The sequence below is a fragment of the Arvicola amphibius genome, chromosome 4 (assembly GCF_903992535.2).
Source record: "Arvicola amphibius chromosome 4, mArvAmp1.2, whole genome shotgun sequence".
Classification (NCBI taxonomy): domain Eukaryota; kingdom Metazoa; phylum Chordata; class Mammalia; order Rodentia; family Cricetidae; genus Arvicola; species Arvicola amphibius.
This window is the reverse complement of record NC_052050.1, coordinates 23,211,064-23,221,318: the sequence shown is the minus strand read 5'-3', so window position 1 is coordinate 23,221,318 and position 10,255 is coordinate 23,211,064.

The window sequence follows — 10,255 nt, the reverse complement described above, 5'->3', positions numbered from 1 at the left end:
ACTGAGGTTGGAGGGTAGGAGTTAAAGTTAATAAAGATGAAGTGTGGAATTCACAAGAAGTATCATGGGATTACTTTCATTCACCCAGCAAACAGCGCGGGGATGCATCATTCAGCTGTATTTTTTGTGAATGACACTTCTTCCATTTAAATATCACATAATGTCCTTGAAGTTGATCATCCAGTTGATAGGGATAGGGAGATTACTACTTTTTGCGGGACATAAGGTCTCAATGCATAGCCCAGGGTGGCTTCCAAATTGGAATCCTCCTGCCTCTGACTCCTAAATGCTGGGAGTATAGGCATGTGCTGCCTCAGTTCACTCCGGGAAATTGAAATGAGAAAACAATCCAGATGTAGTACACACGCCTTAAATCCCAGCACTCAAAGGGCAGAGGCAGGTGGATCTCTATAAGTTCCAGGCTAGCTGGGGTTACTTTGAGAAAAAAACAAATAAAAACCACAAAGACAAACACGCATGCACACACCCTCTAAAACAAAACAAAGTAAAAAAAAATCCAACAAGCAAAAACAAAATGAAAAAGCAGGCATTGTAGTCCCCAGCAGCTGATGGAGAACACAATCAAATTCTAATATGACTTTGGATCTGACAGCCAGACCTTTAATGATGTATTTATTTATTTGGTCTTTATTATTCTGGGGATGTATCTTTTACGACGATCCCAGGTGAAGATGGGGCATTAGGGATGAAAGAAGATGAAGTCCTGACAAGAGGAGAAAAGCTTCTCCTGTTGAGTAAACTAAACTTTTAGCTTCCAGCCGGTAGTAGTAGCTCATGCCTGGTCTGCAGAGTGAGTTCCAGGACAGCCAGGAAAAACAAAACATTTAGTTTCCCTTTATTTTTTGTGGCTAGGTATGGTAGTACACACCTACAATTCCAAAATCGGGGGATAGGGATAGGAGAATTAGAAGTTCAAGGCCTGCCTCACTTACATAGAGAGGCCAGGGCTAGCCTGGGCTAAATGAGACTCTCTTTAGAGTCTATTAGGCAGCCACTCTAGTACTGAACTACATTTCTTACCTCATAGGTTCTTATTCTATATAAGACATCAAAATGTGGCAAATTCCACATTTAATTATAATTCAATAACATAGTTGAATTGCTCTTAATAATTGGAATATTGTTATATTTATATATATTTAATAAAATATTATTGTTTAGTCCATGCAGTGACCAATGCCTATAATTTCAGCACTTGGGAGGTGGAGGTAGGAGGATCATGAGTTCTAGGCAACCCTGGACTAAACAAGACTCTGTCTCAAAAAACAAAAACAAATCTGGAGAGCTAGCTCAGAGGGTACAATGATTGGTTGCCCATGTGAAAATTAGAAACAGAGATTTAAAAAGCAAAGACAGGGCCAGCAAGATAGTGCGGTGTGTGAGGACTCTTGCCACCAAGCCTGATGGCTTGACTTCCATCCCTGGCATCTACTTGGTGGAAGGAGAGAATCAGCTTCCATGAATTGCCCTCTGACCTCAATGCACATGCTGTGGTGTACTGGTACCCTCGCCACACACACAGAATCCTGGGGATATTAGTTTAAGATGTGCTGCATTCGTTTATGCTGTGGAATATTTGTTTGATGATGCAAAGACATGTGGCATTTGTTTAACTCTGTGAAGCTGTGTTACTTTGCCTACCTAAACCACCTGATTGATCTAATAAAGAGCTGAATGGCCAATAGCTAGGCAGAGAAAGAATAGGCGGGGATAGCAGGCAGAGAGAATAAATAGGAGGAGAAATCTAGGGAAGAGAGGAGTGAGAAAAGGAGGAGAGGAGGACACCAAGGGGCCAGCCTCCCAGTAAGAAGGAAAGAAAGATATATAGAAAAAGAAAGGTTAAAAAACCCAGAGGCAAAATGTAGTTAAAGAGAAAAGGATAATTTACATTAGGGAAGCTGTCTAGAAACAAGCCAAGCTAAAGCCGGGCATTCATGAGTAAGAATAAGTCTCCATGTATTTATTTGGGAGCTTGGTGGTGGGGCCTCAAAAAGTAAAAAAACTACTACCAACAGAATAATAAATAGATGTAAAAAATTCAAGAGAAAAAAACCCAAAACAAATAAAATTCCTGTTCATATTTCAGAGCTCAGTGAACATTTGTTTGGTTCCCCAGATTTTTGCAGAACCCTAAACACAAAATAATTCCAGTGGAGACTTGTGATCTTTATCCAGGCAGAAGGCCATTGTTTGGACTAAGCATCTGCATAAGGCTCTGAGAAACCAGAGCAAGGCAACATGGAGTCACTCATGCTAAATGCTGAAACATCAAGCTGAGTATTTAGAGAAGCAGATAGACCCCAAAGTAGACCAGCTGCCACTAAAACAGAGGGTCCTGGTCTACTTGAGTTATTGTAGTAAAGAATTCTCTTCTTTGATCCTTACAAAAGAAGGCAGAAGTGAGCTGGGGATGTAGGTGAATCACAGCCCGCTTGCTTAGTGTGCCCAAGGCCCTGGGTTCAACCCCAGGACTAAGGAAAAGTGATTTGATGCTCATTTTCTCTTGTTCTGTTTCCTGGTGCCTGCTTTGCAGCCAGTGTTTTTCCTTTTGTTCTGTTTCTCTGTTTCCTCTTTACAAGACCCGCTGTTCTGCTACTACCAGCATGAGCCTGTGCTCTGTTTATGGAATGGACACTGTCTATTTATGAATCATAAAAGAAAGCAAGCTAGATCTATGAGTGTCTCTTTAATTTTTTAAAATATTTTCTTTATTTGCGTGGGGGTGGGGGAATAAGTGCACATCCCATGGTATGTTGAGGTCAGAGGGCGATGTGTAGGATTTCCCTTCTTCAACCAGGTAGGTCCCAGGTCAGTTGACTCAGCTGGTCAGTCTTGGCAGCTTTACCCTCTGAGCCATCTCTCCCTGGGATTTTTGTCTGTTGGCAGGGTTTTGTCCCCTGGGACATTTTCCTTGGTAACCTGGTGTCCCCTTTCTCAGGTTTTCAGCCTGGAGTCCCTTTCATTTCACCTTCTGTTAGCATAACCTGCTTTCAAACTCATCCTTGGTTTTCTTTTTTTTTTTTTTTAAATATTTATTTATTATGTATACAATATTCTGTCTGTGTATGTGCCTGCAGACCAGAAGAGGGCACCAGACCTCATTACAGATGGTTGTGAGCCACCATGTGGTTGCTGGGAATTGAACTCAGGACCTTTGGAAGAGCAGGCAGTGCTCTTAACCGCTGAGCCATCTCTCCAGCCCCCATCCTTGGTTTTCTGTGTGAGCCACAGACTGAAATTCACCTCCCTCTCATTCAGTTTGGGTTTATTGAGCCCTACCATGCGGCCACCATTGCACCAGTGAAGGGAGAAAAAGATGAAGAGGCTCCTTGTGGGGAGCAGAGTAAGCCCTGAAGCCAAGTAAATGTGTAAGGGGCGGAAGTTCTGAGTGAACCTGCAGTGCTGACATGGCACAACAATGCCTCAGACCTATGGAAAGTGGCAGAACCTTCCTCCCCACAAGCCTCAGAAGGATGGCTAAGCCTTTCTCCAGTCGAAATACTAGCGTTTACAAATGATTGAGCAGTGTGTGCAAAAGCTAGCAACTGCAGTGGCCCTCCTCAGAGAAGCCCGCAGCCTGGGACTGCTCCCTTCCGAGGCCTCTCCCACCCTGCAGAACAGACACACGGAGCTTCCTGTGGTTGTGGTGCACATCCACCAGCAGAGCAAGCACAGTCCACCTGATCCCGGCTTTTCTGTAGTATGTCTGAGTGCCTGTCCTTTCTTCGGTCCCTCATACCCCAGTCAGATTTCCAGTACCAATCCACATAAGACAAGTGGTTCCCAGCACTCATTCAAGGTCCTGTGTTCAATCCTCAGCACGCCCTCTGCCCTCAAAAAGAACTGTTCTGAGTCTAGGGAGGAGAAAGTCAGGGAAACTGTAGAGTGTGACGAGGGCTCGAGGCAAGCTGGCTATATTCTTAGAGCAAACCCTGGGAAACGGCCCACAGTAAGGACCCTTATTTATGGTGTCCAAGGCTGTGGAAACAGTGTGGAGCAAAGCATGGTGCTCAGAGAAGGGAGACGAGGGAAGGCGCGTCAGACAAGACACTAAGGTAGCCGCGCTGCTCCGCTAACAGCGTGCTGTGTGACCGCTCTGTAGGATAATTTAATTGGAATGCACACACTGTCTGACCAAGCATTTCCGCTTCTACAAATACCCACCCAAGTGGAAGGTGAAGGGCTAGGCGCGGTGGTGCCCCTGGAGGGGAGGGGAGGGAGGCAGATCTCTGTAAATTCAAGGCCAGCCTAGTCTACATGGCAGGTTTCAGACGGGTCAACCAGAGCTACATAGCAAGATCCTATCTCAAAGTGGGGGGGGGGAAGGAAAGAGAGGACTGAATATCCATCAATAGACAATGAATTTCATCAACTGAGGCGATCTCGAAAATGGAATGTGAACTACAGATTCGTAGCAATGGATTATAGGCATTATGGACCAACATGCAAGACCATCTTCACAAGAGGTTCATTAAGTAAAAACTGCAAAATGCACATACACACACCTATGCGTGTACATTACTCAAGTGGAAGAGAAAGAAGAGCAGCTATTACGTTCATTACTTTAATAGGAATATCTGGCCAGGCGTGGGGGTTCAAGGAGGGCAAAAGTGTGTTCAAAGCAAATCTAGTTTTACATAATGAGTTCTAGGCCAGCCACAGCTACATAGGGAAACTATCTCAAAAAACAAAATTAAGTCGGGCAGTGGTGGTGCACGCCTTTAATCTCAGCACTCAGGAGGCAGAGGCAGGTGGTGAGTTCGGGGACAGCCTGGTCTACAGAGAAAGTTCCAGAACAGCCAGAGCTACACAAAGAAACCCTGTCTCCAAACAAAAAACAAAAACAAAAAACAAACACCTTCAACTCCTTTTCACCCTGGCAACTTTCCCTCTATCACCAGCAGATCTAAGCCCTTGTCTTTGCTCCTCTAGGCTCGATTGCCAGCCTCCTGGCTCCTACAATCCTTAGCCAAATAGTTGTTCTTAAGCAGAAATCAGATCATGGGTTTGCTCCAGGGCTTCCCACTGCCTGAAGCCCTCACCAGACCCGTGATAACCCAAAGCAGGACCTCTGGTTGTCACTACATCAATCTACACTACATTTCTGTCTCCTAGGCAGCCTCATGGCTTTTCTGAGGCTAAACTTGCTCTTGCCCTGAGGCCTTTGCACTCCGGTTCCTCAGTCTGCAACTATCTGCCCCCTAGGGGTTGTGCAGGGTTGCTTCTTTTTGGTCACACAGGTTTCCACCCCACCCCCTCAAAAGGTGTACTCTACGTAAAAGGTGTACTCTACGCCACCCCAGCCACCCCAAAGTAGGCATCTCTATCTGCCCGCCCCTGCCCTCCCCCCTGCCCTTCCCTGCCCCCCCCCCCCGCGCCCACCCCTGCTCTCCCAGCTAGGTCTCTATTACAGCATCTAATTATTTCCTACCCAACATTCACCCATACAGGAAATTGTGCCTTTGCCTTTTCCCCTCGGTTTTAACTTAAGACAGATCCCAGCTACTCTGGAGCCTGAGGCAGGGGGATCACATACTCAAGGTCTGCCCAGGCCCCAGAGTGAGTGCAAGGCTATCCTAGGTAATTTTATGAGATTCTGTCTCAGAACAAAAATAGAGCGTGGCTATTGCTCTGTGGTGGTGTTTGACTGCCCTGTGAGAGGCCCTGGGTTCAGTCCTCAGAACTGAAGGAAGTGGGGAAATGAATGGACCTCAAGAGCAAAGAAACAGAAGACACGGAACTGGAGAGGTGGCTCAGAGGTTAGAGAGCACTGGCTACTCTTCTAGAGGACCTGGGGTTCGATTCCAGCACCCACACGGCAGGCAGCTCACAACCACCTCTAACTCCAGCCCCAGAGTATCTGAGGCCCTCTTCTGGCCTGTTCGTAGACACCAGGCACAAGCATGGTGCATAGACACTGATGCAGGTGGAACATCCATGCACATAAAATAAAAAACAATAAAACAACAAAAAGCGAAACAAACAAAAAAGAGAAGCCACAGCAAGAGGTTCAGACAGCAGTCTGAAACTAGAACGTATGCTCTGGAAACTTCCTAGCCTTCTCTTCCCAAAGCCCCATTCATACCCCAGTGTTCTGTACTCTAGTGGCTGGGAGGTGAATTTGGGGCCTCAAAGGACTAAAGGGCAGGGTGGAGTAGGAAACAGGGAATCCTGAATCTGAGAGGGGTCTACCTCTGTGGGGCTCTTAGGAGATAAGCACGTGAGTTTAAGGGCGTCACCATCTTCATGCCAAATCCTAAAACACCAATGAGAAGCCAGATGTGGCTGCAGAGCAGATTGGATGACATATCCAAGTCCACAGATACAGAAACAGAGGAACGGTCTGGAAGATTCTGTGCAAGGTCCTCATACTCCAGCTGTGAATAAAGCCTCGTTCAAGACCACAAGCTAGATGACTGGGAAGGGCTCTAGATGGGCTAAGGACGCCGGTGAAATCGCGCAAACTGCCTTGAGGGGCGAATAGCGCCCACACAGCCTTACATACATGGGCCAGCATGGCTGTTCCACATGCCGTCTAATACATGCATAAAATCCTGGCTTGATGTTTTTTTTTAGGCACTGTCTTACAGTCAGGGGTTCATTTTTGTTCTAAAGCAGCTTTGAGAGATAAGAGAAATTCCTGGACTGTGGGCCTGCATTCCTGAATGTAGGTGAGGGGGGGCTAAGGAGGTCCCAGCAGGCCCAGGGTCAGTCCAGCTAGAAATCAGGCACTGTCCTTGAGACTGGGGCCAAGTCTGGGTTAAGGTTCCATCCCAGTGGTTAGATTGCCCTGTTTGGAAAAGGCCATCTTGCTGGTTGTGGTATCACACACACCTTTAATCTCAGTACCTAGGAGGCAGAGGCTGGTGGATGGCTCTGAGTTCAAGGCCAGCCTGGCCTACAGAGTTCCAGGACAGGGCTACACAGTGAGATTCTTGTCTTGACAAAACAACAAAAGGACCATTTTTTTTTTCCTAGATAGGATTTCTCAGTGTAGTTCTACTGACTGTTCTGGAACTCACTCTGTAGACCATGCTGGGCTCGAACTCACAGAGATCCACCTGTCTTTGCCTGGTGCCTTCAACTCCCAGCTATAAAAGGCCCTCTTTAGGAAGAAATATTTTTCCTATTAGAAGCTTCTGAATTATTCTCCTTTGCACTAGACAGGCCTTGTGCCTACCTGGGGGACTCCTTCCAAGTAACTAATCCACACAGACACTTCCCTTGAAAGCTGCACCCCAATCTCAAGGTTCTATATAGTAGGCCCTAGAGAGCGGCATTGGACCTCGGACTGTGGACCAGACTGTCCCCTCCCTTTCTCTGTTTGTTTTCAAGGCTCTGACCTGAGGGCTGGCTGGTGAGGTAAGCAGAGGGGAGGAGCTTGCGTTCACACACACACACACACACACACACACACACACACACACTCCTTTTGTGCCCCCCAGGCTGGTCAATGATTGGCCATCACTTCACAGGCCACTGGTTTCAGACCCTGGCTTGGTGATCCTTAGAGGTCACCTCCAGCACCCAGAGCCCCTCCCTGCCCCTTCGATGTTGGCGATCCCCTCCACCCCCCCACCCCACCAGCCTCTTTTTTGTTGCCAGGATCTTCTCAGGTGAATCTCAGACACCTTACTTCTGGGCGGGAGCACAGGGCCCTCTGTCCCAGGGCAGCTCTTCTTCCCTGTCTGTCTTGGAAGTTCCCTCACTGGCCTTGTCTCACAAACTCTCAGCCTCCAATACCCACCCCCTTCTCCCCAGCCTCCCCCTTCAGTCTTTGTCCCCAGACATCCTCTTTCCTTGGCTTCCCTGCCAGGCCTTGCTAAAGCGACAGTTGAGCAGAGAATCAAATCGGCATTGCTCCCCACTGCCCCCCTTCCTCTCCTCTTGTCAAACACCCGAGAAGGTTTTTCCTTTCCTTCCAGGCTCTCAAAGCACTCTTTCTCTTGGGGAGGCTCAGCCCTCTGGAGCCTCCTCCCCAGGGCGTGAGTTCTGACCCCAGCTCCTCCTCCTCCCTCCCCCCAGGCCCCACCCTCCCTGCTGCCCACTAGGGCTGAGCATTGTCTGCAAGTGCTGGGGTCTGGGATGCCCAGAATGTGTACTAGGTTGCAGGAAGGAGGAAGAGGGGAGGAGGTATTTTTGCAGATGGAGGAGCCACTTCTGCTTCCCTATAGCAGTCTAGGGAGAGAGGCGGCTTCTGGGACCCTGGCTGGAAGATAATGCTGAAGCCTGTGCTTCTGTGGCTCAGTTCCCGGACCAGCTGTGTGACCTTGGGAAGTTGCTTTTACCTCTTCGTTTTGCCTTGTCTGCAAAACGAAGAATAGCAATACAATACCTGGGCCCTCAGGGACTCCGAGAGGAGAGGAGAGGAGGGATACAGCTGCAGAGTGATTGGGAGTTGGGGTTCAACAGCAGAGGCCATCGACAGCAGCTCTCTCAGCCCGCACTAGCCCAAAAGCACAGGAGGGGCAGGGCTGGAGGAGAAGGGAACTTTAGTCTGACTTTAATGGTCTTGGCATGCCAGTGTACAGTCCCCAATGGCCCTCAGTGTATCATCTCCTCCGAAGATTAGGTCCTGGGCTAGAGGATGGGGCCAGGGTAAGGACTTGGTTTTGCTGTGGCTCAACTATCCCCACTGCCCTAAAATGTCCTAGACAAACTTCTCAATCTGTTTTGGTTTCCATAATCCTCAAATAAGGAAGAGCATCTGTGTATCTCATTTTGTGATTAAAACTATTGGCTACAAACCCCCCCAATCCTCCTGCCTCAGTTTGCCAAATGTTGGGAGCCACCCTACCTAGTTGAATATAGGGACAGCTATTCTAGAGGCTGCTTGCTGGGTCACATTCCAAGTCAGTATTTCTTGGACATTCCTGATAATGATTCTAAGAGTAAATCATCTGACGCCATCCCCTCATTTATAGACAAAACCACGGGATTCTTGCTACATGTGATGCGCAGGCATCTTCCCTCCCTACAGTTTCCTTTCTCCTTTTCTCCTCATGCCCACACCACCCCTCGTTCATGCTAGGCGCGTGTAATATCACCGAACAACAGGTCTCACCTCCCTGTTCTACTTAAAGGAAAACCAGGCATGTGATAGTAGTGTGCACCTGTCAACCGGCACTCAGGAGGCTGATGCAGGAGAGTCACTGCAGGTTCAAGGCCAGCCTCCTCTACACACTGAGTTCCAGGCTAGTCTACAGAATGAGATCTTTCTCAAGCAAAACCAAACCAAACCACACCTTTGTCTCTGGCATGCCGGTCTACTTCGGTAAGGAGGGTAAGTTTCAGGCCCTTCATTCTCATACATGTGCCTCGTTTTGATCTAATAACTTCATACTTCAGATTGATCCCAACAAGCATCGCGTCAGCCCCAGAACGGATAACCTGGGCTTGTGTCTTGAGCAATTATTATTATGTGTTACCACGCTGCTGAGGGCTTCTAGGGTGTTTTCTCCCTTAGCCCTTAGCTCAGCATGCTAGATCTTTTTTTTTTTTTTTTTTTTTTTGGTTTTTCGAGACAGGGTTTCTCTGTAGCTTTGAAGCCTATCCTGGAACTAGCTCTTGTAGACCAGGCTGGTCTCGAACTCACAGAGATCCGCCTGCCTCTGCCTCCTGAGTGCTGGGATTAAAGGCGTGCGCCACCACCGCCCGGCTAGCATGCTAGATCTTATAGATCCGTAAATCAAGATCTAGAGACGGTGGTCACTTGCCCAAGGTCACACAGCTAGTCTGTGACCCAAGTGAGTGAATAGCTGAACTCCTATTATCTCATCCCCAGAGTCCCACGTCCCCTGGCCCCTAGTGTGGAAGTGCCTGCATCCGGACAGTGTTACTAGAGGCCAGTGTCTTTCATTTCTCCATACCCCACAAATGCTTCTGACTGCCTCTTGACCAACACAGGTGTGTTCTTGACTGGGCCAACTAACATCCCCAGATTTAGCAATTAAAAAGTCAAGTTGTGAGTTCAATTTGAATTTCAGATAAACAACGGGTAACTTGTTAGGGTAAACACACCTCCTGCAGGGTGTTCTTGGAATTTCCAACAAAAGGCATGCCTTTCTTTCCCCTTCCCCACTGTTGCCAGGCTTCAGGGGTGGTGGCTAAGCACTTCAGGGGTAAACTGGGAGGGGAAAAGGACAGGGACAGAGGAGACACTGAACGAACTACGTCCTGGGTGAACTTATGAGGAAACAGGAATGGGGTCTGGAGAGATGGCTGAGCAGTTAAG